At 42.4% G+C, this 25689-nt stretch overlaps 1 protein-coding gene across 4 annotated transcripts in view; it reads right to left on the bottom strand.

The window, feature by feature from the left end:
* Positions 1 to 19688, bottom strand: part of Nfyc (nuclear transcription factor Y subunit gamma) — a 66705-nt gene extending 47017 nt beyond the window's left edge. Inside the window, exon 1 of one of the 4 annotated variants that reach the window (XM_027399146.2) lies at positions 19559 to 19688. The gene's annotated coding sequence lies outside the window, so the exon portion shown is untranslated. Of the gene's footprint in view, positions 1 to 9348; positions 9374 to 18131; positions 18276 to 18868; positions 19140 to 19558 lie in introns of those variants that run through there. The other 3 variants (XM_027399149.2, XM_027399147.2, XM_035439654.1) reach the window with 3 other exon arrangements.
* Between the last annotated feature and the right edge of the window lie 6001 nt (positions 19689 to 25689).

Genomic DNA, 25689 nt, shown 5'->3' with positions numbered 1-25689 from the left:
ACTTCTCAAAATTAGTATCGGTAACACTAAATCCAGTGCAACTCAGGAAATCTAATCTTTACCCCAGATAGAGATGGACATTTCTGTACACACACGTCAAGAACTACCTAGTAAAACCTCAAGAAAATATCTACATCTTTATAGAGAAAGTGAAAACTACCGAGTTCTAGAGCTGTATATCTCTTGTAGGTCAAGACACAAAGGAATGTCAATACTAGCTTAATGCATACACACCTATGAGTTATGAGTTAAACTCCCCTCAGGTTGGGCGTTGGTGGCGCACGCCTTTAATCCCAGCACTAGGGAGACAGAGACAGGCGGATCTCTGTGAGTTCGAGGCCAGCCTGGTCTCCAGAGCGAGTGCCAGGATAGGCTCCAAAGCTACACAGAGAAACCCTGTCTCGAAAAACCAAAAACAGTGCACACGGTACTAAAAACATTCTGAGGAAGATGATAGCCAAGTTACATGTTTACCTTGTTATGGATACCTAGTTACAGACATTCTCTAGGTCTCTAGGTTGCTAGTTTATTTTTGGAGACAAGGTCTACTAAGTAGCTATACGAAGCTGGCCTCAAATGCAGAGATCTAACTGTCTTCGGCTCCTGAACAAAAGATTAAAGGCATGTGCCACCATACTCCAAGGGTCGAACACTTTGTTTCTATCTCTCATATGAAGCTTGGTAAATTCTGACCATTCTCTCCCTCTCTTATCTGTCACCCAGATCAGCTATAATTACTATGAGTTTAAATTCCAATTATTATTACCTAGCGATATAGCTTTATGGTAGTACACTTGCCTACCAGACATAAGGCCTCGTATTATCACAGAAAGGAAGGAAGAGCACTATGATGATATTCAAATATAATACTAATTCTGATACTTCCCCTAATCTACCTATTGGGGGAACACTCCATATAGCTGAAAATGACCTTGAACTGCTGACCCTCCAGTATCTGCCTTCCCCCACTCCCACCCTGTGCTAAGATTACAAAACCATGATACCACTTGGAATGAGCTTTATGAATGCTAGGTAGATACTCTATCAACTGAGCTACTGGACATTTCCAACTGGAAAGCTAAGCTGAACAGAACTGGAACTCTCCATGTCCAAACTCAAAATTTATTTTTCTCCAAACCTGCTCCATTCCCCCTTCAGTTTCTATTCTTCTAGTCATTCAGGCTATCCCTCAAGTTCCATGAAGTGCTAAATAATGAGTGTTCAACATCAGTGTCCTTACCTGGCCTTTCTTTATGCTGCCATCATTTTATTTGAGCTTCCATCACCTCCATGCAATAATAAAAATGATTACAATGTCAGTAGCTAATACCCATGTAGCTATCACTGCAACTGTAAGCTATTTACATCACCAACAATTCTTTCTTCACAAGCCTCCAGGATGTCAGACATGTCCAACCATTTGACATTGTGACATGTGGCACGTGACACTGCCATCTACAAAGCTTATGTTCAAGAAAGGAAGGATCAAGTTACATTTAAAAGAAAAAAAAAACACAAATTTTCTAGTAGCATCTTCATTTTACATAAGATATACAGCAAATTTAGTGAAAGCATATGTCTGATAAAGCCACAACAATCTACTGCCCTGAATCTTCAACAGTCACTAATGTCAGGCAGAAACTGATCTCAATGTCAAGGCCTTTCCAACCCCTGATCCCTACTTTCCTAGCCATCCTTTTTCCTGTCATTAACTCATCTACTCATCTCTTTATGCTCTGAGCACAGTGACCTATTTATTGCTCTCCTCAGTGCAAAGGCTGAAACTCTGAGGATCATAATCTTGTTCCTGCTGTTCCCTATGCCTCAGTCATGTTCCTGTCTCCTGAAGTCTGACAGGGCCAGTTCAGTTGCCTGCCTTCCTAAACTGAGGTCTCCTCTCCTAAATTTTCTTTAAGCCTAGGCTAGCTTCAAACATTCCATATAGCTGAAAATGACCTTGAACTGCTGACCCTCCAGTATCTGCCTCCCCGACTCCCACCCCGTGCTAGGATTACAAAATCATGATAACCACTTTGAGTGAGCTTTATGAATGCTAGGTAGATACTCTATCAACTGAGCTACATTCTTTGCACTTTCCACATCAGTAATATTTGATTTGCATCATGTTTCCCTACCAGACTGTTAGATCAGGAGTAAAATCTTACTTCTACAAAAATACTCAAAAAAAATATGCAGACATGCCGGGTAGTGGTGGCACAGGTGGATCTCTGTGAGTTCGAGGCCAGCCTGGTCTACAGTGCTAGTTTCAGGACAGCTAGGGCAACATAGCAGAGAAACCCTGCCTCACAAAAGCAAACCAAAAAAAAAAAAAGCAGACTTGAACTGGTGAGAAAGAATGTGTAAAGCATCTAACTTCAGGATCTCCTCAGAGGGAAGAATTACAGAGCATTGACAGAGAAAGGAAAACCTAGTTTTATCTGAGTATTTCAAGTCATGCAGTCTTCCATTTAGTTTCCTATGTAATTAACACCATGGAAATGGAGCCAAATGACAGTACTTTCAACAACAGAAAGATCACCAAGTAAATCAGCACTGCAGCTGCCTGTGGTTCTTTATGCCATCTTTCTTCCTTTGAACAAAGAAACACAAAGTCACAAACTATGTTATATGCAACTTTAAAGTTACTTACGGGGGGGGGGGGGAAGGGGGGACGACACTTTAGTTCTTTTATACTGGAATTTATCTGCTATTTATCCTTCAGCTGTCCTTTCATGCTACAGGGCGCTGAGCTGTAATTATATTAACTTATAATACTTTGAGTAGAGAAAAACTTTGGGTCAATTACTGAATAGAGAGCAGGAGATGAGAGTAATATACAAGTAGAAACTGACTAAGCCCTAAAGATCTGGCCCTAATACTGAGAATAGATTAAAAACAAAAGTAAAGTCTGAATAATGAAGACATGAAGTACATACTATCCAGTTGTGTCTACCACTAATTTCAATCACAGTACACTTCAGGACTTAATATTGTGTAAGTTATACAATTCAAACCCTCACTCTTTCAATAAATTAATTTTTATTCAAATATGAGAATAATTAGAAAAACTTTTAAAATGTCAAGAAACATCCTAACAAAGAATAATCAAATTCACAACTACCCATGAGCACACAATGACACCATTTTGCTGGGGTGGAGGAATTTGGCATAGTTGAAGTATTACTCTGGGCATACACAGACAAGGGTTCCTACTTTAGTGGAGTCAAATGTTAAAATCTTTACTTCATTAAAATAATATTAAAGATTCATTTGATGAGCTAGGCCTAAACATATGTGAGAACAGCTTGCCCTTGAAATATATTAATAACAAATAAGAATAAAAAGCATGGGCTGGCTTGCAGGTGTTATGCTGCGCACCTTGTTTTACTTCTTTGTAATGTACAGAAGTCACACTGTTCTCTAAGACACCTCAGCCAGGTGGGCAACATTAGCTTCCTAGCTGAATCTCAGTTTTCAGAACAAGCAACTGGCTGAGGCAAGGGATTTTCAATCCCAAAAGGGACACTAAGTCTGCTGCCACAGCAAACATTCTAACCAACAGACTCCATGTGTAGACTACCGAATCTCCTCCATGGCCTACTTCTCTGTTCTTTCTGTGTCCTGTACAGGTATACCAAAAGGAAAATAAACATGAAAGATAAAATCACCCAGAGGAATAAAATAAAAAAATGCAATGAATTGAGTGGGAGTAAAAGCTCTGATCTTACATGGGCCTGTCCTTAAAAAGCTGAGATCTTAATAGAGCCCCAACTCTCTCTGGCCTCAATTGTTCCAAGAAAAAAACTAGACAGATCCCATGACTCCAGGGGGCTGCAGATGTGCTACAGCGCTTGCCTAAATTATTCCATCAGCCTAATTTAGCATTATTTAAACTCTGGGGATAAGTATGGGCAAAATAATTTGATTCACAAAGACAACCATGATCCACTTCAAGAATGCTTTATAGGGGCTACGGAATGTAGCTCAGTAATAGAGGACTAACCTAGCCTTATAAGGCTCTGGGTTTGATACTTAGTACTGCAAAAAGGAAAAGAGAAGAAAAAAAAAGAAGAAAAAGAAGAAGAAATGGAATAGAAATGCATTTTAGATTCCTGAAGCCCCCACAAAAGTATACAACTTGAGTTTGTTTTTACCCCTTTTTAGGTTTATTTAATTTCATGTGAATGAATATTTTGCCTGCACTTATGTATATGCACCACATGCATGGCAAGTGTCTGCAGAGGCCGGAAGAGGCCCATTATGGAGTTACAGATGGTTTTGAGCTACCAGGTAGTTGCTGGGGACTGCTCCAAGGCCTCTGTAGGGAAGCAAGTGTTCTTAACCACCGAGCCATCTCTCCAGCCCCGGTATACAGCTTCTTGAAAAGGTGGCCTAATTGTATTTTAGGAACAAAAAAGCCCAGTCACCAAGGCTGCTGCTTTCAAGCATATACTGCCAGGGAATTAGGATAATACTTAGCTGAATTAACGTTAAATCTTACTGTCTGAATTAAGTTTTTCAATACACACACACAAAAAGAGGCCAACATCAATGCTGACTGACCACACATGAGGAGGTAACTTAATAGGACAGGAAATCAAAAATCACAAAATATCAAAGGGGGGCACAATCCTAAAAATAACTAACACTAGACATGTAAAATAGGTGTGAAAGACACCTCCATGGGGTTCTATCACTTATGCTACAGAAGCCTCACACAGTGACAACTGTGTCAAATTTATGTTCATGCTTAAATTCTAACAGGTCCTATTTTCTTTTTAAAGTCCTCATTTCAACATTTACTTGCTCTTCTAGAAGCTGTAACTACTTCTAAAGCTCCTAAATAATAATCGCAGACAGAAAGATCATATGACTTTACAGCAAACAAACAAAAAGGCTCTAGTGTACTTTATAAATATTTGGCACACAAACTAAAAAAAAATGTAGCCCCTGCTAAGCAATCAACAATAATTACAACTTACCCACATTAAAATAGAATGCACATCTCACTATCCAATCAGAACAGGCTCCCAGTCTTTATTCTGAGAAGCTCCTAAGTTTAATTATGTTTTTAAAAGCAGCATTCCAATTTTTTTTTTAAAAGGCCAGATGGCTCAGTGGGTAAAAAAATTTTCGCCAGGCAAGCCTGAGGACCTGAGTTTGATCCTGAAATCCATGTATCATGATCATCCTCTGATCTTCACATGTATGCAGTAACTTGCAGATGCACGTGTGCTTACACATATGCTCACACACATTTCAAAAACAAAATAAAATGGAGTATTACCACTTTATCCTATTCTGAGGTCCTTAATTTGCTTGCTTTGTTTTTTGAGGCTGGCCTCATGTGGCTCAGGTTAGCCTTGAACTCCCTATTTAACAGACGATGATGGCCTCCTGAATCCTCTGACTGAGACCTTTAATTTTTAACAAAGGGGTTAAAATTCCTTCATGGGAAATCAATAATCTCAATGCATATATTATATAGACAGGCTCCAGCTGATGAGATGTGTCAACAGGTACTTATTAAGACCTGAGTTTGATCCCTGAAACCCATGGTAGCTGTAGAGAACTGATGTTTGAAAGTTACCCTCTGACTCACCCCCCCACGTGCCATTTCATATGCAAGCCTACACTTATACATGTATGCTCAAAATAATAAATTAAAATTACGATCCTGATAACACAAATAGGAATATGCAAGTGAGGGAATCAAACATTATTTCATAAATCAATCACAACAACAACAACAACATTTTTTTGATTTTTTGATGTCTATCTCCATAAACATTTAAGTTCCTCAATTAGCCTTCATCAGTAACAGACAATATTCATGCAGTAATATATAACGTGCAGAAAAAGTTCAACATACAGGACCTCATTCAAGACTCATCACTGAATAAGCTTCTGCAGGGGATTTAGGTAAGTAGAACATTTGCCTTTCAGACACAGGGTTCTAGTTTCCATCCTCAGCCCTGAGGTCAAGTGATGTACACCAGTAATCTCAGCATCCAGGAAGTGGAGAAAGGTCAGGAGTTCAAGGTCATCCTTGACTACACAGAGAATCCCAGACCTGCCTGGATTACATAAGGTTCTATCCCAAAGTAAAAATAATGGGGGGTGGGGGTTCAGCAGATAAAAGACCCTGCCTCCAGGCCTTTCAACCTAAGTTCAGTCTACAGGTACCACAAGGTGAAAGGACAGAACACACTGCTGAAACTGTCCTCTAAACTCTAATGTACATCAAGCCATGATCATGACCCCACACACACACTCAATAAATAAAATGTAATAAAAATTTTAAGAAAGGGGGAAAAAAATGGGAGAAATGGCTCAGTGAGCAAGTGCATACAAGCCTAAAGACCTGAGTTTGGATACCTGGGATCCATGTTAAAATGTCAGGCATGGTGTTACAGGTCTGCTTGTAATCTCGTAACTGGGAGGTAGAGACAAAAGAATACTGGGGACTCACTGCCCAGTCTAGCCAATGCAAGCTCCAGGTTAACTGAGAAATCTTGTCTCAAAAGAAAAACAGTGGATGATAAAGGAAATCACTCCAGGTCAAGCCTGTATACACTATCCACACACATTTACAATCCCACCCCCCACATTGCTATTTCTAGGTCTCTTTTCTGAGACATTGGCTGGTCTTGAATAACCTTATACTTCTGGATTCTCTTGCTTCCACCCTCCCAAGTATTGGGATTACAGGTACGGGCCACCACGCCTGGTTTATGAAGTGCTAGAAATCAAATCCTGGGTGTCCTGTATTCTACACAAGCACCCTACCCATTGAGTGACATCGATAGCCTTTAGGTCCCATGTTTTTATAAGCTGACTCTAAACAGGGATTTGAACACAGGACTCTTAGCTTTAAATAGTTTATATTCTACTGCCTCAAAATACTGTCTGTCACTAGAGAGAACAAACTAACTCTATCCAATCCTCCCTGGGCCTCTCCCACCTGCCACTTCCAGTCTGAGCTATGGTTAATCCCATAAGGCTTTTGCTCCTTCTGGATAAAAAGTTTTCCTCCTTTGTCTAGAAAAGGTTTAAGTCTAATGTGTTTAATGAGGGAATTGTATAAGTGCCATTCAATGAAGTATCAAATGAAGGGTCCATAAATGCCATTCAACATACAGGAAACACCTCAGCTGCTTCAGGCTTCACACAGGCATTCCTGTGTGTTTTCCCAGGCAGTGAGTAACCTAAAAAGATGAAAAACTTGGCTAGATCTTCTAAGCAACTAGCTCCACAAAGTTCTAAAGTGTACAGAGTTTTGCCTAGGTCTTCTGTTTTCTCCACCTTCATTTTTATTCCTCTGCTCCAGGCTTCTCTCAGAGTCAATAAGGTCACTAATACCTCCTATCTGTGTGTGTGTGTGTGTGTGTGTGTGTGTGTGTGTGTGTGTGTGTGTGTGTGTTTTAAACCAACATACCACTTGACACAACTAATATACACCAACAGCCTATACAAAATACACTTAAGTATCACTTAAAATATAATATTTAACACATATTCTTTTCTCTTAGGACTTAAAATTCCCCTCAATTGAACATTTTCTTACTATCAGCATTCCAATCCTCCAAAAGGAGTTTCACAAATACAACTACTTGAGCTCCTGGAATACCATTCTCTTCCCTAAGAACCCTCTAGATTACAAGGGTGACAGAAGCATGCAATGAATTCTGAACCTGTTAGATAATTCACTCAAGTATCCTATCAGAAGGATTTAGAATAATTTCCTGGGGGTAGAGGGTGAGATACAAATGGCAGGGGAAAGACAGAATGGATGTCGGCCTATTACTTAGGAACTCTGAATCTAAACTCGGTTAAATTCCTAGGAACCACTGGACTAGAACATCCACAAGTCCAGTCCTTCATCTTAAAAGAGCTTTTCAGTTCAAATCTGCATAAACAAACTTTGTCCTTCAATCTTTCAACTCCTCGGCAGTTTTTCAAGGTCACTTTTCAGAGCAGCGACAGAGGCCTGCATCCAGGAGCTTGGGCTGTTATCCTACTCCAGCTGCAAGTGTCTAAACCTAAATCCCAATGGATCCTCTCAGGTAAATCCTTTCCTCAAGAGGAAGCAAGGGAAGGCAGATCAACACCTTCCAAACTTCTCCTCTAACCAGATCTGCTCCTGTCCTGTCCAGAGCTGCTGCCACCTTACTGCTCTACACTCAATCTGCAGCAGGAATGTTCCAATGACCTTCATTCAGTATTGACAAATAAAGAGAAAAACAAAGAACTGCTTTTTAAAAATCAGGCATATCACAGATCTTAGCACATAGGACTCATGATGCCACTATTCACAAGAACTGACTTGTTACTGATTAGCAACCTCTATTAGCTTCACAACCTTAAAGAAGGGGGTAAGTATCAAGGGCAAAAGGCTACCTACACTCCTAACTTTTCTCATCACAAACTGCAGGCAAACCCCTTAAACATTTCATATTGAAAATGAAAGGCATTTTTGCTTGAGTCATTTTAAAGAACCAAATCAACAGCTGACAAAAATGTGATAAGCTTGTCACTTCAAATTTTAACTGGCCTCTAAACTAATGAACACATTAAACTAGCATGAGCATTTTACAACAAAGACTTACTTAATTGATTCTTATTAGAATCTGGAGGCAGACAGGTAGATCAAGAAAGTTACAGCAGAATTTCAGACTGGCATGTGGGCCTTCCCTATTAGAACCTGCATCAGCTGCAAATCATATTTTCAAACAAATTGAGAGAGCATTAATGTGGCTTCTATCTCTAAAAACATGTGTGTCGACAAAGTGCATGGAGATAGAAAAACTCTTAAAACAACTCAGCTTATTCTGGAGAAAAGCTCCAGTGCACTTGAACAAAGGAAAATTATTTAGAAAACAGTTAAGTTTACCCAATGCAAAGACACAGTGCTTTGCTTCTGTATGCCCATGAAAAATGATTAGCCCTTTTTGCATCTGTCTTGTCGATATTAAAGTGGGAAAATCCTAGTTGAAGGGCATGCAAAATCTAAACAGAGCAAGGTAATCTAGGTGCACCAAGAAGGTATGCATGGAATGTAAAGTGGCCATTTTCTGAAACAGTGCAACTTGTCTATACTCTCTGAAGCTAACAGTTTCTATCATCTCAACACAAAACAAAGAATTAAACTTACCGAGAACTGCATTAATTTTACATGGAGTTATTTATATCTCCTCGGACAGGGAGAATTTAAGTCACTCCTATCCCTCCCCCTAAAAAAAGATCGGAGGACAAAAGGCAGCAGAAGATGCAGAAACCTGAGTCTGGAATGTCCACTCCAGTGAAAACCCGAACAGCTGTCCTCCCGCCCCCCAGCAAACTACTCGCCATTTTTCTTTGTCTTTCAGCTGACCCCTGCCTCAGTGAAAAACTCTGAGGCTCCAATGAAGCCTGCAGCCTCCTTCCACTTTAACAGTCAAAGGCATTCAATCTAGCCTGCTATTTGACACCAAACCTTGCCTCCAAAGCAGTCCTATTGGCTGAGCCGGTTTATCAGCTAAGAATACAAAGCCATGATTGGCTGTTCACGTCATCAGTTACCTCCTTTGTACACTTCCTGTTTTAAAGTTACCTTGAGAAGCAGAACAGGGGTCAGATTCTTCACTTCAAACCCAAGAACTTAAGGATTAGAAATATCCAGGAAACGTACACAGCAGACACATATGATCTCATGCGCTTCAAAAACCAGGGAGGGCAAATTTAGAAATGTTCTTAAAAACCAAAGGAGAGGGTCGCTACATTTCCCACCCAACGGATTTCCTATTGGCTACAGAGTTCCATTTAAAAAAAATTGAAGGTAATTTCACTGCTTCTGATTGGCCACGGATGGTGTCTGTAAGATATTGCTACAGTAACCTAAGGCAGTAACCAGAGAAGCAATGTGCACAAGGTTGGAAAGTTGTGACCGTCTACCTCCAGGTTTCTACTGATCATTAGTAACAGAAGAATAAAACCTGGTAGAATTAATCAAAGAAAAACTCAGCCTTCTCAATAATCAAAGCAAAGCTATGCCCATAGAACAATCTTTGGGATTTGTAAAAGGTGCTTGTCTTTGTATTCATGATAATTTTAAAAGCACAGATTAGTACCAAGGCTATGCATTTTATTTTAAAACACCAACAAATCCAAATAAGATTTGGGGGTAAGTATGAAGTTGGTAGCAGAGGTAGCTGCATTTCAAAAGGAGTCCACCACAATGCTCCACCTCAGCTTACTGAAAATATGGTGGAGGGGAAAATGCCTGCTAGATATCAAAACTCTGAAACAGGCATGAGCATATACTTTTAATCCCAGCTAATCAGCAGGGAGGGTGGTGCAAAAGAACTCAGAATTCCAGTGTGGTCTACATAACAAGACCCTGAATTTTTTGCTTTGCTTGTTAAATATGCAACCGGAGTTATCTCAGGAGAGATTATAGTTTTACTAGGCTCATTGTTGTTTCCAGAAACATTCTAGGGTACTGAAGGTCACCAGGGGTAAGCACAGACCAACCTATAGATGTGGGCTCTACAACCTAGCTTTAAATTGTATGACACAGACTAAGCTTGAGCCAGTTTGCTCATCTGTAATACAGTTTGTATACACTCTAGGGACTAAATGAGTTAATATATATAAAGTTCATCATGCTGTGCTTGAATAAGCATTGGAAAAAATATGAAGTGCTGAATGCCATCTAATTCTATCTTCTTGTTTTTACGAGGACACCATGCAGAAAGAAAACAAGACTTGTGGTAATTTCTTTTCTGTGCCCTGTATTCCTGCAGCAAGCAATTCCTCAGCTGTAAAGAACTGTGTAAGAGGACTCCCAGCTGGAACTAAAAATCCCTGGTTTTTAGGCCGGAAATCCAGGCCTTTCACCACCAGTCACAGCCGAGGTCTGGTTATTGTTCTAAAAGTCTGCCTTTCAACCCTGTTTTTGATGTACCAGATTAAACCAATCAAGCCCCTGTGAAGGCCTTGGGCATAGTTTATTAGTTCTTGGCAGTTTACAAGAAAAACATTTCAACTCCTATTTCTCACCAGTGGTCACCACAGTAGAATTCAAACAACAGTGGGAATGGATTTCCATTTGGCAATCTGACCCATTCACTTTCTCTTCCCTAGCTGACACTACTGTATACTAAGTGCCTCATGGGATATCTGGGACTCTAACTTTCATTCTTCCCTGGCTCTGCATCTTGGCAGCCCTCTACACCACACAATTGCATCTACTCATCCCAAAACACACTCTCATCACTTAAGTGAGAAAACCTGTAACTCGGGTTACACAGTTCAAGCTTCAGTGCTCTCACAGAAGGGTGAGAACTCATGCTCTTAGCCAAAACAATCATTTCTGAATTGCAGCTGCCTCCTTATTAACTGTTTTATCTTAGCCAAGTTACTTAAGCATTCCTGAGACTATTTCTTCATGTTGAAAATCATAAAACAGAATTAGCTCACAGGAGAGTTGAGATAAATGAGAGCACTAAGCAAATCTGTAATATGGTAGGACTCAGATATCTAAACATACATTTAATTACAGTGTTTTATTCATACTATAGTTTATTTTTAAAACCATCTTTATTACCACAGAAGAGATTCTTCAAAGCAGCAACTATGGCTTTCTACATATATTCCTGGTGCTCAGCATAAATATATAAATCAGGTGCATATTTGTAATCCCAGTAATCCCTGAAGCAGGATTTCCAAGAGTTCAAGGACACCCTAGCTGCATAGGGTAACTACCAGGCTAACCACAGCTACACAAGCTCCTGTCTCAAAAAAAACCCAAGTCCCTCCTACCCCCTGAAAAGATACAAATCAATCTTGACTTCAACCAATGTCAGTAAACGGGATAGTGAAAACTGGGGAATACTGCAGAGTGAATGTCCAATCTAAAGAGGCAAATACTATCAGCTCTAACAAAAATGGTCATGTAGGAACACTGGTCTACTGCCCTGTGAGCTCTAGTTTTTTTGTTTGTTTGTCTGGTTGGTTGGTTTTTCAAGACAGGGTTTCTTCTCTGTATTGCTTTGGAGCCTGTCCTGGTACTAACTCTGTAGACCAGGCTGGCTTCAAACTCACAGAGATCTGCCTGCCTCTGCCCGAGTGCTGGAATTAAAGGCATGTGCCACCAATGGCCAGCCGAGCTCTAGATTTTTTTAGAGACACAAAAGTCATCTTATTTTAATGTCAAAACATTGTATTTCAATGCATATTTCAAATCTGGTGGGGCATGGTGGCAACACCTTTAATCCCAGCACTTAAGAGGTATAGGCAGGCAAATCCCTGTCAGTTCAAGGCCACATAGTGAGTTCCAGGACAGTCAGGACTACAGAGACTCAAATCTCAAAAAAAAAAAAGAAAAAGAAAGAAAGAAAGAAAGAAAGAAAGAAAGAAAGAAAGAAAGAAAGAAAGAAAGAAAGAAAGGAGAAAAAGTTATAAGCAAGCCCTTCACTGGATTACAGCTTCTGACACAAATCTTCCCCCTGACTTAGTGCTGAACAACTAATAGCTACTTCCCAAATCAACCCACCTCAAGGCTTGTTTGTTTTGTTGATTTTTAAGTGTCAACATACTTTCAAAAGCAGACAGAAATAGCTACACCTGACGGTGTGAGCCTGTAATCCCAGCTACAGGCTAAGGCAGGAGGATGATAGGATGATACCATCTAAAAAAGTAAGAGGAGCTGATTAGTGGTAGAACACTTGCCCCCCTCCTCCCCCCCACACACACAGCTCTAGGTTTAATCCTAACTACAAAACAGTAACAACCACCGTAACAATTTTTAATATATGCCCCAAAGGTAGCCCAGGAACAGTTAGAACAATGAATCCTCAAAATAAAGGAATGCAGCAGTGGTGCTTAGAAAATGGTTACTTGGGCTACACAAAGAAGCCCTGTATTGAACAGGAAGGAAAGAAGGAAGGAAGAAAGGAAGGAAGGAAGGAAGGGAGGGAGGGAGGCAGGGAGGGAGGGAGGGAGGGAGGGAGGGAGGGAGGGAGGGAGAGGAAGGAAGGCAGAGAGGGGAGGGAGGGAAATGGTTACTCAATGAATGAATTGGGGAAAAAAGGAACTTTGATAGATGATAAATTCTAAATTATTTAGTTAAAAAAAAAAGTCTTCAAGGCCAGCCTAAACTACACATCAAGTTCCAGGCTAGCCAGAGATACATAGTGAGACTCTCCTGAAATCCAAACACACAAGGGGAGAGGGGCAGGCAGGGATAAACCAAAGCACAAATTGAGACCAATGGATGAAAAAGTATTCTGGAGAAACTTACTTCAGCTCTCAGTTGTTCAAACATGGGAACAAGCTGCCTGGAAAACTATGAATGGGGCTGTTAGTCACAGGCTGTCTCAACCCTTGACAAGGATATGTAAAGACAAGAAAAGAAAAAGAGCAGCCATGTGGAGTAGCACACAAAAAAGCCCAGACTGTGCACCTAGACAGATTTAGACTTCATGTAGCTGATGCCTCAAGTTAGTTCCTTAAAGCTCTACTGCAGCCAGTCTACTGTATTACAAGGTTGGAAGATTAGAATAATTTTGTTTGTTCAAGAAATACAGGCACAGGTATAGTGCTAAACCCTGAATGCCAAACTAGACACACTATCTGTCCTCAATGGGGTTCAAGTCTATTATAATAAATTTAACCCAGGGACCATGATGTTAGGTTAGTTACAAGGACATATGCACAGTGCTACAGGAGGATAAGCAGACGACCTCACTATGGGCCTACTTAAATGTCAAGCTGATCAGAGGACCTCCTTGGGGGGGGGTTAAGATCTTAAGAATAAAAGACTTTGGTATGGCAGCAGCCATCAATGGAAAATATGAATGAAAAGCCAAGCATACTGGTGTATATGTGTGACCTCATCACTCAGAAGGATGAGGTCAGCCTGGGTTACACAGTGTACTAGACCCTGCCTCAAAAGAGAGAAGGGGACAGGCATGATGATGCACACCTTTGATGCCAGCATTTGGTAGACAGGAGGATCTCTGTGCTATTGAGTTCCAGGGCAGACAGGACTAAAGAGAGAAAGCCTGTTTAAAAAAAAAAAAAGGGTGGGGAGAGAGTGGAGGGCATGAGAAAGGGGAAGAAAGTAAAGAGAGGAGAGGGAGTTGGGGAAGGTGGGAGAAAAGGGAACTATTAAGATTTTTTTTTTCTTTAAATCAGCAAGACCCAGTGGTTGTGATGTTATTTTATTCCACTTGCAGGCTGTGGTGGTCAGAGGACAACTTCGTAGGTTCTCTCTGTCCCAACTTAGGTCCTAAGAATCATTAAGCTTGCATGGCAAACACTTTTACCCACTGAATTACTGTGCTGGCCCAGAACTCAGTGGTTAATGACACAAGTAGAATACAATAATGTGCCTGTTAAATGCTCAAAGGAAAAAAAAAAAAAAAGAGCTGCTACTAATTATAATAATTTATTATTGATTAGGTTGGATAACATTTAAAACAATAATCTCTAAGAATCTGTCACTTTTGAGACATATCTCATTCTCAGAAAAGTCCTTTCCTAACACAGGCCCAGCTATCCTGCACAGAATATTCATTTTTAATTCAAAGACTGCTTTAGAACTCTCACCTGAGCTCCACTACACAATGGTCAAAACATAAAACTTTTATTAGTTTTCACAAAAACACATGTACAAAGGACTGACTAATAACTGTAAAATAAGGAACTATACTTCATTTGGTCACTATTCACTAACACATTTTTGTAGAAGGAAAGACTCCAGGCAACTCTATTGGGATAGCTTTCTAAAATAGTTAAGAGTTTAATGTGCACAATCTGCTTCCTAAACTTTTCAATCCAGAATGAATAAGTTCTACGGTATTTAGCCCTCTCTGGAGAGTAGTAATTTTTAAAAGAGAAGTGACAAAGATATTCAACTGTGAAGATGGTATATATCTCATTAGCCCTCACTTTTTTTTTGTTTTGTTTTGTTTTTTGTTTTTTTTCAAGACAGGGTTTCTCTGTAGTTTGGGAGGCTGTCCTGGAACTAGCTGTTGTAGACCAGGCTAGTCTCGAACTCACTGAGATCCACCTGCCTCTGCTTCCCGAGTGCTGGGATTAAAGGCGTGCATCACCACCACCTGGCCATCATATAAACTCTTAGCACTGAGCAAAAAAACTCACTTCATACAGCTACCTAGACAACTGGTAGCTTCTGAGTCTAGGGACTGGGGCAATTAGGTACCATGAACATCTTTAGAAACTCATAGCTTTACGCCAGTGGCATGATACAAAACATTATATACACCCAGGCAGTGGTGGTACACATCACCTTTAATGTCAGCACTGGAGTGGCAGAGGCATGTGGAGTTCTGTGAGTTTGAGGCCAGCCTGGTCTACAGTGTGTGTTCCAGGACAGCTAGAGCTGTTACACTGAGAAATCCTGTCTTGAAAAACCAAAAATACTCTATATGGTAGTATCATTTCCTGAGCATTTCTTTTCTCCTCTTATTGAAACACTGTTCAAGTTCACCATTTATGGTTTACACTCAGAGCAATCCCTGAATCTTACATACTTCTGACTTTAAGTGAACAGTATAGCTTAACCAGGACACCTTTATATACCTCAGACATTGAAATTTTAAACCTTTAATTTAAAGCTATTCTAGAAACTTTCAAAAGCAGAAAAGGTATAAGTGTAGTTCATCTCTCTAAACTCCATCTGAAGGTTATCGTTAGAAAGTTCTCTTTGCAGACTGGGAGCATAAGCCCATACTGGAGATGACTGCATATGTCTCTCAAAGACCACACATCACTGCTGAGAAACACAAAAGGTGGAAGGGTGCAAACAAATCTTGCAACCTGACAAAAGGTTTTGTAGGCAGGCACAATATTTTTTACACAACGTTATCATCTACTAACCAAAAAAAAAAAAAAAAAAAAAAAAAGTTCCGGCAGTGACTACAAAACACAGAAACCAAAATCCAACTTCAACTAAAATTCTCTACATCAGAGAAACTAAAATAATAATAATAATAATAATAATAATAATAATAATAATAATAATAATAATAATAATTACTATAAATCTTTGGGCAGAATAATACTGGTTGTTCTAACTTTAATAATTACTTCTAGCAAACATGAAAAGCTTTTCATTCCACCACCATCTTTACCTGGCTGCAACTGGGAGTTAACAGAAGCTATCATAAGACAACTTTTCCCTGAAACAAATTATGGAACCACTTTGAGCATGTAGAAGTTTAAGACTGACCTCACACTGGCCCATGGAAAATCACCCTCTAAGCCACAACAGCCCAATGATTGAGGTTGCTCCCCCATGTGGAACACTGCTTCACACAAAGGAGGAGAGAACTATCAAAGACCTCCTTGTCAGGAAAGCTCTAACTGGATGTCAGTTAGAATGGCACATTTTATGCCGCTCTAAAAAGAAAATAATGAGTTCTCTCATTTATTAAGGCCCACAATGTTATCTTCTCATATGCCATTATCCTCATTTCTTGTAATTACTACTTTACAAAGAAAGAAAAAAAAAACTAAAACTCAGGCAAGACTATACCCAAGCACAGAGTAGAAAGACTGCAGGGACACAAATCTTTCTTTCCTAGGTCCAACTTCAAAATCAGCTGCTATACTAGCCCCTCCCACAGGCACTTTGTGGTCAAAGATGGAATCCATTTCCTCCTGCAGTTAATCCACTAAAAATATTCTGGGTGCTGTGAGTCTCTGCAGGGGAAATAATAAAATGAGCTGTATGTTTTCCTGGCATGTGACTCTGGGCACTCCACCAAAGGGGTTAAAGAAAAAAGCCAATATATACCCTGTAGACTAAATATTCAGGAGGCTAGGACAAGAGGATCCCAAATTAGAGGCTAGCTTGAGCTACATAGGAAGACCTGCATTTATTTTTATTTCATTTTTATTTATTTATTTATTTATTTATTTATTTATTTATTTACTTAGAGGCAGAGTCTCATATATCTCAGAGTCTGGCCCCAAACTTCTGAGCCTTCTTCCTTCTCTACCTCCTGGGTGCTGGGATTACAACTATGTATCACCAGGTCCAGTTTATTAGATGCTATCGATCAAGTCCAGGGCTACTACATGCTAGGCTCATACTCAACAACTGAGCTACATCCCCAGCCAAAGAACCTGCTTTAAAGGGTCACCTCTACCAGTAAGTCACTGCTTCCACAGGTGAGGCAATGCTGTCCAATGGAATGAAGTCAGCTATCCAGTGACTGAGGATAGACACAACTTGTCTCTGCAAAGCTAAGTGACCTTGACAAGGTTCTCTCACTCTTTAGGACCTCAACACAAAGAACATGCCTAAATATAGCTGCAGTTGACTTTCTGAACTAAAATGCATGTATTTTTCTTTTCCACAACAAGGTATATATGGTACCAAGGCAATATAGACTTTAAAAATAAAGGTCTAGCCAGGCGGTGGTGGCACATGCCTTTAATCCCAGCACTTGGGAGGCACATGCCTTTAATCCCAGCACTTGGGAGGCAGAAGCAGGCTGATATCTGATTTCCAGGACTGCCAGGGCTACACAGAGAAACCCTGCCTGAAAAAAACAAAAGACAAAACAAATAAGGGCTCTGGCGGATCAGCGTGGCACCCACCTTTAATCCCAGCATTCAGGAGGAAGGAGGAGGTAGAGCTCTGAGTTCTAGGCCAGTCTGTTGTATACAGTGAGACCCTATCAAAAATAAAAACAAGCCAGGCGGTGGTGGCTCAGGCCTTTAATCCCAGCACTCGGGAGGCAGAGGCAGGCGGATCTCTGTGAGTTCGAGACCAGCCTAGTGTACAAGAGCTAGTTCCAGGACAGCCTCCAAAGCCGCAGAGAAACCCTGTCTCAAAAAACCAAAAAAAAATAAAATAGTGTGCTGTGGCTCACACAGCCAATATACACAATAAATTAAAAAAAAATAAGAGCTCCAAGATAGAAGCATGGTGGGACTCTCTAGGTAATCTCATCAGTTAGGAGGTAGAGTCGCAAGAATCAGGAGTGAAAGGAATCAGCTATACAGTGAGTTCAAGGGTAGCCTGGACTACATAAGACTCTGTCTCGAAAAGAGGAAAGGAAGAGGAGGAGAGAGGAAAAACTCTATAAATAGTGTAGGAATTGAGAATTACAGACCTGTTTCTGGATCTGGACTCAAGGTCACTTACTAGCTGTGAACTTAAGTAAACTCCTAGTGGTTTCGGTTTGCTTTCAGTCTCATCATGTCTTACAGACTGGTGACATCAAATTCCTGGGGCTTCGCCTGACCACGATAACTCCAACAACACTGCACCAGGGACAGAGCTGCTCCCTCCCCCCTCCAGGAAATTACTAAGCTACTTCCTCAAAGAATGAGAATAGCACTGTTCTGTGTGACATGTAATGCACACAGAAGTAGCTAGCTCTATTATTCCTGAGTTTGACTGGCAGACCATATGTGATTCAGTACCTCTAAACTAAAGACAAAAAGAGAATACTTTCAGGGATGAGGGTGTAGCTCAACTGGTAGAGTGTTTGTCTATCAAGCACAAAGCCCTGATCCTGTATTCTTCAAAGAGCAGGAAGATTTCATATGGAACATCTCAAAACTAGCATGATCCCAAACCCTATAACCCTTTAACTTCCCAATGATGCAAATACCTTCTAGAGCCTACTTAATGCAAGGCTCAATTTGGCATCCAGAGCCTAAAACGTGACACGCCTATCCAGTGGGATCCCTCTTTCTGTTTACCTGTTTCTCACAGCCCACGCCAGGACCCAGAACGTACTCTGGGGCCCCACCCAAATCCTCCGGGTTTCAAAACCTCAATTCTACAGCAGAATCCTTAATCTAAAGTGTGTGTTTTGGGTTCTCGGGCCCTCTAATCCCATACCAGGCACTCAAGACTTCTATTCGGGGTCACTCCCAAGCTGATTCACGCTCCACGTCTAGCACCCCTTGATCTCGAAGACCCTTGTTCTGTAACTCCTGTTCCGGTGTTTACAAACCAGGGGCTTGCACGCCCCCATCTTGTAGTTGGCCGAGCGCCTCTGGAATTAGGAGCGCCCCTCTGGCAGGCCATAATAAACCAGGCTACCGCTCTGTCTTTCCCCTTAGTAAAGGCCTCCGGCTTCGCTCGGGAGTCTCCTCGCCACGGGGGGCCCTAGAGGGAGGGTCGCCCCGGCCGCCTGAGTCCCAGCCGCTAGCTAGCATCCCGACAGCCGCCAATTCCTCCATCACCCCCCAGGCCGGAGCCGGCGTGACCAATAAGGTGCCAGGTCCGCGGCCTCCCCGCCGCCGACCAATCACGAGCGAGCCCCCCCGCAGTCGCCTTCCGCCAATGGGAGAAAGCCCGCGGGCCCAGGCGCACGGACCCCGCGAGCGCAGCCGCGGCGACAGCGGCGGGCCCGGCGGAGGCACAACATGGCGGCGGCGGCGGCGGCCCGACCCAAGTGCAGCGGCGGCCGCAGGGCAGGGCGAGGGCTTCGCCAGGGGCGGGAAGCGCCGCCCCCACTGCCGGCCGCAGACGCCGCCGCCGCCGCCGCCCTCTCCACCCTCCCCGTCCGAGCTCCCGCATACTCACAGGCCTCGGCTCCCGAGTCCAGCAAAGAAAGCAGCCGCCCCCGCGCTGCTGCGCCGTCGGGCAATGCAGAGGCCCGGGCGCGGCGAAGGGGAGGGGGAAGCGTGCGTCACGGGAAACGGAGCGCGCGCGGAGCGGGGGCGCAAACAAGATGGCGGCCACGCCGTTGTACCGTCTCTCTCTCTCTCCCCCCCCCCCCCCCCTCCCCCTCTCTCCGCGCCTCGACTCCTAACACCTCGCAGCTGTGCGCAGCGGCTGAGCCGCCTGAAGTCTCGCGAGAATTGAGAAGGGCCGACTGCCCGGCAAAACGGAATGGTGAGATCGGAGAGGTTTCCGACCCCGCCCCCTTCCCGGGGCTCGGGACGCGTTTCCTGGTGACCTCCGAGGACGCTCGACCCCTGAAGATCTCAGCTTTGGAGTGCGTGCTTCTGGATTTTAGGAAGTGGTTTTCCGTGTTTCGTTTATGAGAGGAAATGAATGGTCGTGGGGGGGGGGAGGCGGGGGGAACGGACGAAGGACTTGGCCAGCTTTCCAAGTTTTAAAAAGTCGGCCGGGGTCGGCGAGGTGGCTCAGCAAACCTGACGACCTGAATTCGATCTGTAGAACCCGAGATGGACCGGAAGGAGATACCTGAAAGTTGTCCGCGTGCTCACACACACACACACACACACACACACACACACACACACAGACGCTGATAAATACAACTTAAAAAACAGAGCCAAAAAGGGTGATGACATTTTCAAACCTGAGAATTGGCATAAAAGATTAAAGGTAGGTTTGGGAGGTGGCTCAGTAAAGTGCTTGCTACGACCATGAAGACCTGAATTAGATCCCCAACACCCATGTAAGAAGCTTGCATAGGTGTTAGCATTCGAGCATTACACTGGCCCGCCCATAATTACAGGGCTGGAAAGGAAAACCCCAGCCAGGTGGCTGAATCAGAAGCTCCAAGTTGGGTTAGGGTCAGGCATGGTGGTACATACCTTTAAACCAACACCTAGGAGGCAGAAGCAAGAGGATCTCTGAATTCAAGACAGCCTTATCTACAAATCCAGTCCCAGGCCTGCCAGAGCTACACAGTGACACCCTGTGTCAAAAAAAAAGGGCGCGGTGGGGGGGGGGGGGTGGCCAGGCAGTTGGTGGCGCACGCCTTTGATCCCAGCACTACAGGCAGACCTCTGTAAATTCGAGGTCAGCCTGGTCTACAGAGCAAGTTCCAGGACAGGCCTCAAAGCTACAGAAAAACCCACACTTGGAAAAAAACAGAAAAGCAAAAATGGGGTGGAGTTGCCACTGTAACACATTCGTACCCATGCAAACACACACACACACACAAATTGTAGGTCTAGGTATGGTGAAACATGCCTCTAATCCTAGCACTCAGGATGCTGAAGCACAGAGGCATTCTATGGAAGCCGACCGTTTGCCTGAGGGATGGGTGGGTAGTGTATTTCACTGTTTTACTTCTTAGTTTTGGACAGGGTCTTGCTATTATAACTGGTTATTTTGGTATTCATTATGTGTCCTTAAACTCAGTAAAATCTTTCTTGCTTAGCCTTTGTGGTCCTAGGATTATAGACATAAACTACAGTGCCCGGCTCAAAAAAGACATTTTTTTACTGGAAACTCCTAATAAATTGTATTTTGACTGAGCTGTGGATGTAGCTGAGGAGTGAAGTAATTAAAAAAATGCTTAAGGCCCTGGGATATGCTCCAGCACCTTGAAGGAAAAGGAGGCAGGCCTGAGGACATGGCTCAGAGTGCTTGACTGGTATGGAAGCCTCTGGTTTAGTCTCCAGCCTAGCATAAAACCTGGTGTGGTGGTACATGCTTTTAATCCCAAAACTCTGGAGGTGAAAGTGGAAAGATCAGTGTTAAATGTCAACTCCCCCACACACACATACACCCAGGACAAATGGCAGACCTGGCCCCCAGGTTCTCCCAGCATCCCTCAGTCCCTACCTCTTACAGGATAAGGCTGGCATCCCCTGTCTTCTGCCCTGAACTCTCCAGCCCAGGGACTGGGCTGGGCTGCGCTTCCCACAGAGGATCTTTCCTATATAGTCCAGACCCTTTTGTACCTTTGGCCTCCTGGTTGCTGCATGCATCTGTTTATCACACCACCAACACACACACACACACACAGAGAGAGAGAGAGAGAGAGAGAGAGAGAGGGAGAGAGACCACTTCAGCCTGCTCATGTCCACCCGGGGACTCTCCCAGATGTCCCTGCTTCTACCTACACTCTCACTTTTATCTAAAATAAACTTTCTTTTCCACCATACCTAGGAGCAGGCATGTCCTTACCTTTCCTTTTTATTTCTTTTTTTTCATTCAATCAGAAGTTCAAAATCAACTGAATAGTTCAGCCAATAAAGGCACTTACCTCCAAGCCAGATAATGGGAGATCAGTGCCTGAGGCCCATGTGGTGGAAAGAGAGAACAGACTCCGATAGTTTTTCTACCACTCCACTAGTGTACTGTGTTACATGCATACACCTCACAAATACACAATATATACAGGGAGCAAGGTGTTCAAGGTAATTCTCTGCTATACTTAAGGAGTGGGGGATTGATACAGAAAAATAAACCTAGCTAAACAAAAAAAAACTTAAGTCTGCCAATATTTATTAGAAAATTGTATCTGTGAAAACTGCATGAAACTGCTCAAATTATTAGAGAATATTATACTGTAATCATGTATGGACGGTGTATAGGGGCTGCAGATTATTTCCCTTCAGAGCCTGAAAATAGGTTGCTATTAGAATTGAACTAAATGCAAGTCTATGTAGTAGAGGAAATCAGCCAACAACTACCTACTTAAGAAATAATGCTCATGAGCTGGCTCAACAATTAAGACTGTGTACTGCTCTTGCAGAGGACCTGAGTTCAGTTCCCAGCACGCATGGGGGAAGCTCACAACCACCTGCAACTCCAGCTCTAGGGGATCCAATGCCCTCTTCAGGACTTCACAGGTTACCTGCACATGCCCACACATAGACACATAAAATTAAAAATAATAAAATGAAGTCCACTTCGAGTGGGCATGCAGTTAGTTCCATGTATTTACTGTGCATAGCACCCTGGGTTAGATCCCCAGCACAGAAATGGTAGGAGGGGGGAAAGGGAGAGTCCATTTAGAGTCCATCCTGTGCTACTACTTAACCCTTTCACTTGCAGGTCTCTGAATACTATGTTGCAGGGGACCACAGAGAAGGGGAGTTAGCAGAAGGCCAGGGAACAGGAGCTATTTGCCAGCACTAAAGTATTTTGGTATTGTAGTGATCAGTATTATAATAGATAACAATATAGTAGTTACACGAGATGAGCATGAGTCCTTGCTGTGGACAGAGTCCACATAGTCTTTGTGCCTCCCTTTCTAAAATCCTTCCTGTGTGACAAATACCTAGGGAATTGTGCTTCAAACCTTCATCTCAATAAGTGTGGCCTTGTTCTGAAGTTTGGATGGCTAGATAGTTGGATTTTTTGTTGTTGTTTTTAGTTTGTTTTTCATTTAAAATTTATATATCCGTGGCATGTACATGTGTGTACATGTTGGTGTAAACATACTCACATATAGGTGGAAGCCAGAGTGTGCCTTCCTCCAGTGCTCTCCACCTTGCTTTTTTGAGGTAGGTTCTCTCACTGATGCTGAGGTTCATCAATTGGGATAGAGTGGCCGGCTAGAGAGCTGAAGAGATCAGCCTGTCTCTGCCGCCTGTGCTGGATTAGAGACGTGCTCCATGACGTCTGGCTTTTACATGGATGCTGAGAATTCAGACTCAGGTCTTCATGATTCCAAGGCAAACACTTGACCCGATGAACTGTCTCCCCAACCTGGATTTTTGTCTTGGTTTTTATTTGCTTGGTTTTAGACAGTATCCCAAGCTGGTATCTAACTTGCTATGTACTTGAGGATGACCTCAAACTCCTGATCTTCCTATCTCTACCTCCGGAGTGCTTAGATTACATGCCTGAGACGTGTTGCCCACCTCGGCTTTGTTTTGTTTGAAGCAAAATCAGAACTCTCTTCTCTCCACCTCTCTAGTGTCAGGCATGTTACAACACTTTAGTATTGTTTTGATCAAGGAAATTCGAACATAAGGCTGGAGCTGTAACTAGCAGAGTGCTTGCCAAGTTCTTATCTGGCATGCACAGGGCCTTTGAGCCAGTCAGTACTTAGAAGTATGAGAGGAGACAGGGCTTTATGTAACCCAGATTAGCCTTGAACTTGTGCCTCCCAAGTGATGGCATGAAATCCTTCCAAGCGGAAATTTATGAACTGTCCATGTTCCTGCCGTATTATTTTTTCTCTTGCCATGAGAACATCACATCACAAATAAATCTGCTTCTCCAAGAATTAAAATGAGCAGAGTCACAGCTAAAGCATATGAAATATAATGCCATTTGAGCAAGAAATAAATCTCCGGTCTTATAAACCACTGTGATTCCTTTGGCTGTTGCCACAGCTCTCTGGGAATAAGCCAAGAGTTTATCTACAAATATGATCACAAAACAAACTCTGGTCAAGTCATCCGGGAAGAATTTCTAAGATGGCAAGTGTGAATATAATTTAAGAAAGAGAAGCTTAATTGGTTTTGTCCAGTGATTCAATTACACACTGTTTGGAGAGATTCTTTGAGAAAAAGGGTTGATCAACAGTGGCATCCCAAAATAATGTAGAAGGAAACTGTGGTGGTTTGAATGTAATTGGCTCCATCCTCTGATCTTCAGTCAAGCTTTATTTGCACAAGCAAAATATCACCACAATAGGGAGTAGCACTATTAGGAGGTCTGGCTTTGTTGGAGAGGGTATGGCCTTGTTAGAGGAAGTGTGTCATTGTTAGGGGGGGTTGCTTTTTGGTTTCTTATGCTCAGGATATCATCCAGTGAGCCAGTCAAGTTCCTGGTGCCTCCAATATGTGGGACTCTCAGCTACTCCCCGAGCCTGCATGCTGCCATGATGATAATGGACTGAATCTCTGAAACAGTAAGTGAACCACCCCAATTCAGTGTTCCCTTTATAAGAGTTGTCATGATCATGGTGTCTCCTCACAACAATAAAAACCCAAACAAAAACCCAATAAAAACCAATAAAAACCCAAACTAAGACAGTTTGGGTTTTTAGCATCCGACATGTATATTATAAAATTCATTAGAGTAGCTTACAATCTGTGGTCCAGCTAATCCAACAATGCTGTCTCCCAGCAAAAAGAATCCAGTAGTTGTTCAGTCTATAAGGCTAGATGTCTCAGCTGGCTTTCAGTATGTCTGAATCCCAAAGAAATGGGCTCTAATCCAGTAAAGGACCAACAAGAGAGCAACTGGGCAAAAAGCAAAAGCTTCATATGTATGTATGTATGTATGTATGTATGTATGTATGTATGTATTGGATCTTTCCACTTCAAAAGATCTGAATGTAGGGTGAGTCTTCCCTCCTCTAATGATTCAATCAATAAAAATCCCTCACAGATATACAGAGCCACTTGGGTTTTAGTTAATTCCAGATGTAGTCAAGTTGGCAACAAAGAATAGTCTTCACACATGCTTTCCTGATGTGATTGCATGCTGGTTCAGCAAACATCTATTTGAGATGGTGTCTCGCTGTTGCTCGGCTAGCCTTCAAATGCCTGGGCTCAAGGCCATCCTCCACCTCAGCCTCCTGAGTAGCTAAAACTGCAGGTATGTGCCACTAAACCAAAAGAAGCAAAATACTTTGTATTTTTTTTTATAAATCAATTAGATTCTGATATATATAAATAACAGTTTCTGTGAGTGTGTGACTACCAAAACTCCCCAATGCGGGAGGCTGTTCCACTCTGATCACTGTAAAATTCAGGCTTCTGAGTTTGAAAAGTTAAAGATCAACTCTAGAGTTATGGTAAATTCCTCAATGTTCTAATCACTCCGGAGAGGCCTGTCTGGAAGAAGGCCAGTTGGATATCTGAACCTCTTCCCTTCATGGTGCACTGCCTTTGATCTGAAAGGAAGACAGAGGGATAAAGTGATGGGCTGTTGGAGTTTTAAAAAGAGAGAGAGATTACAGCCACTTGGTATGAAATAAGGAGGGGAACTCGGGACAAGCAAGGACATGACATTGAACTAGATCTTGGAAAATGAAACGAATTGGT

Source organism: Cricetulus griseus, chromosome 2 (genome assembly GCF_003668045.3).
Source record: "Cricetulus griseus strain 17A/GY chromosome 2, alternate assembly CriGri-PICRH-1.0, whole genome shotgun sequence".
Taxonomy (NCBI): domain Eukaryota; kingdom Metazoa; phylum Chordata; class Mammalia; order Rodentia; family Cricetidae; genus Cricetulus; species Cricetulus griseus.
The sequence above is the reverse complement of the archived record's forward strand: the minus strand, read 5'-3'. Positions and strand labels throughout refer to the sequence as shown.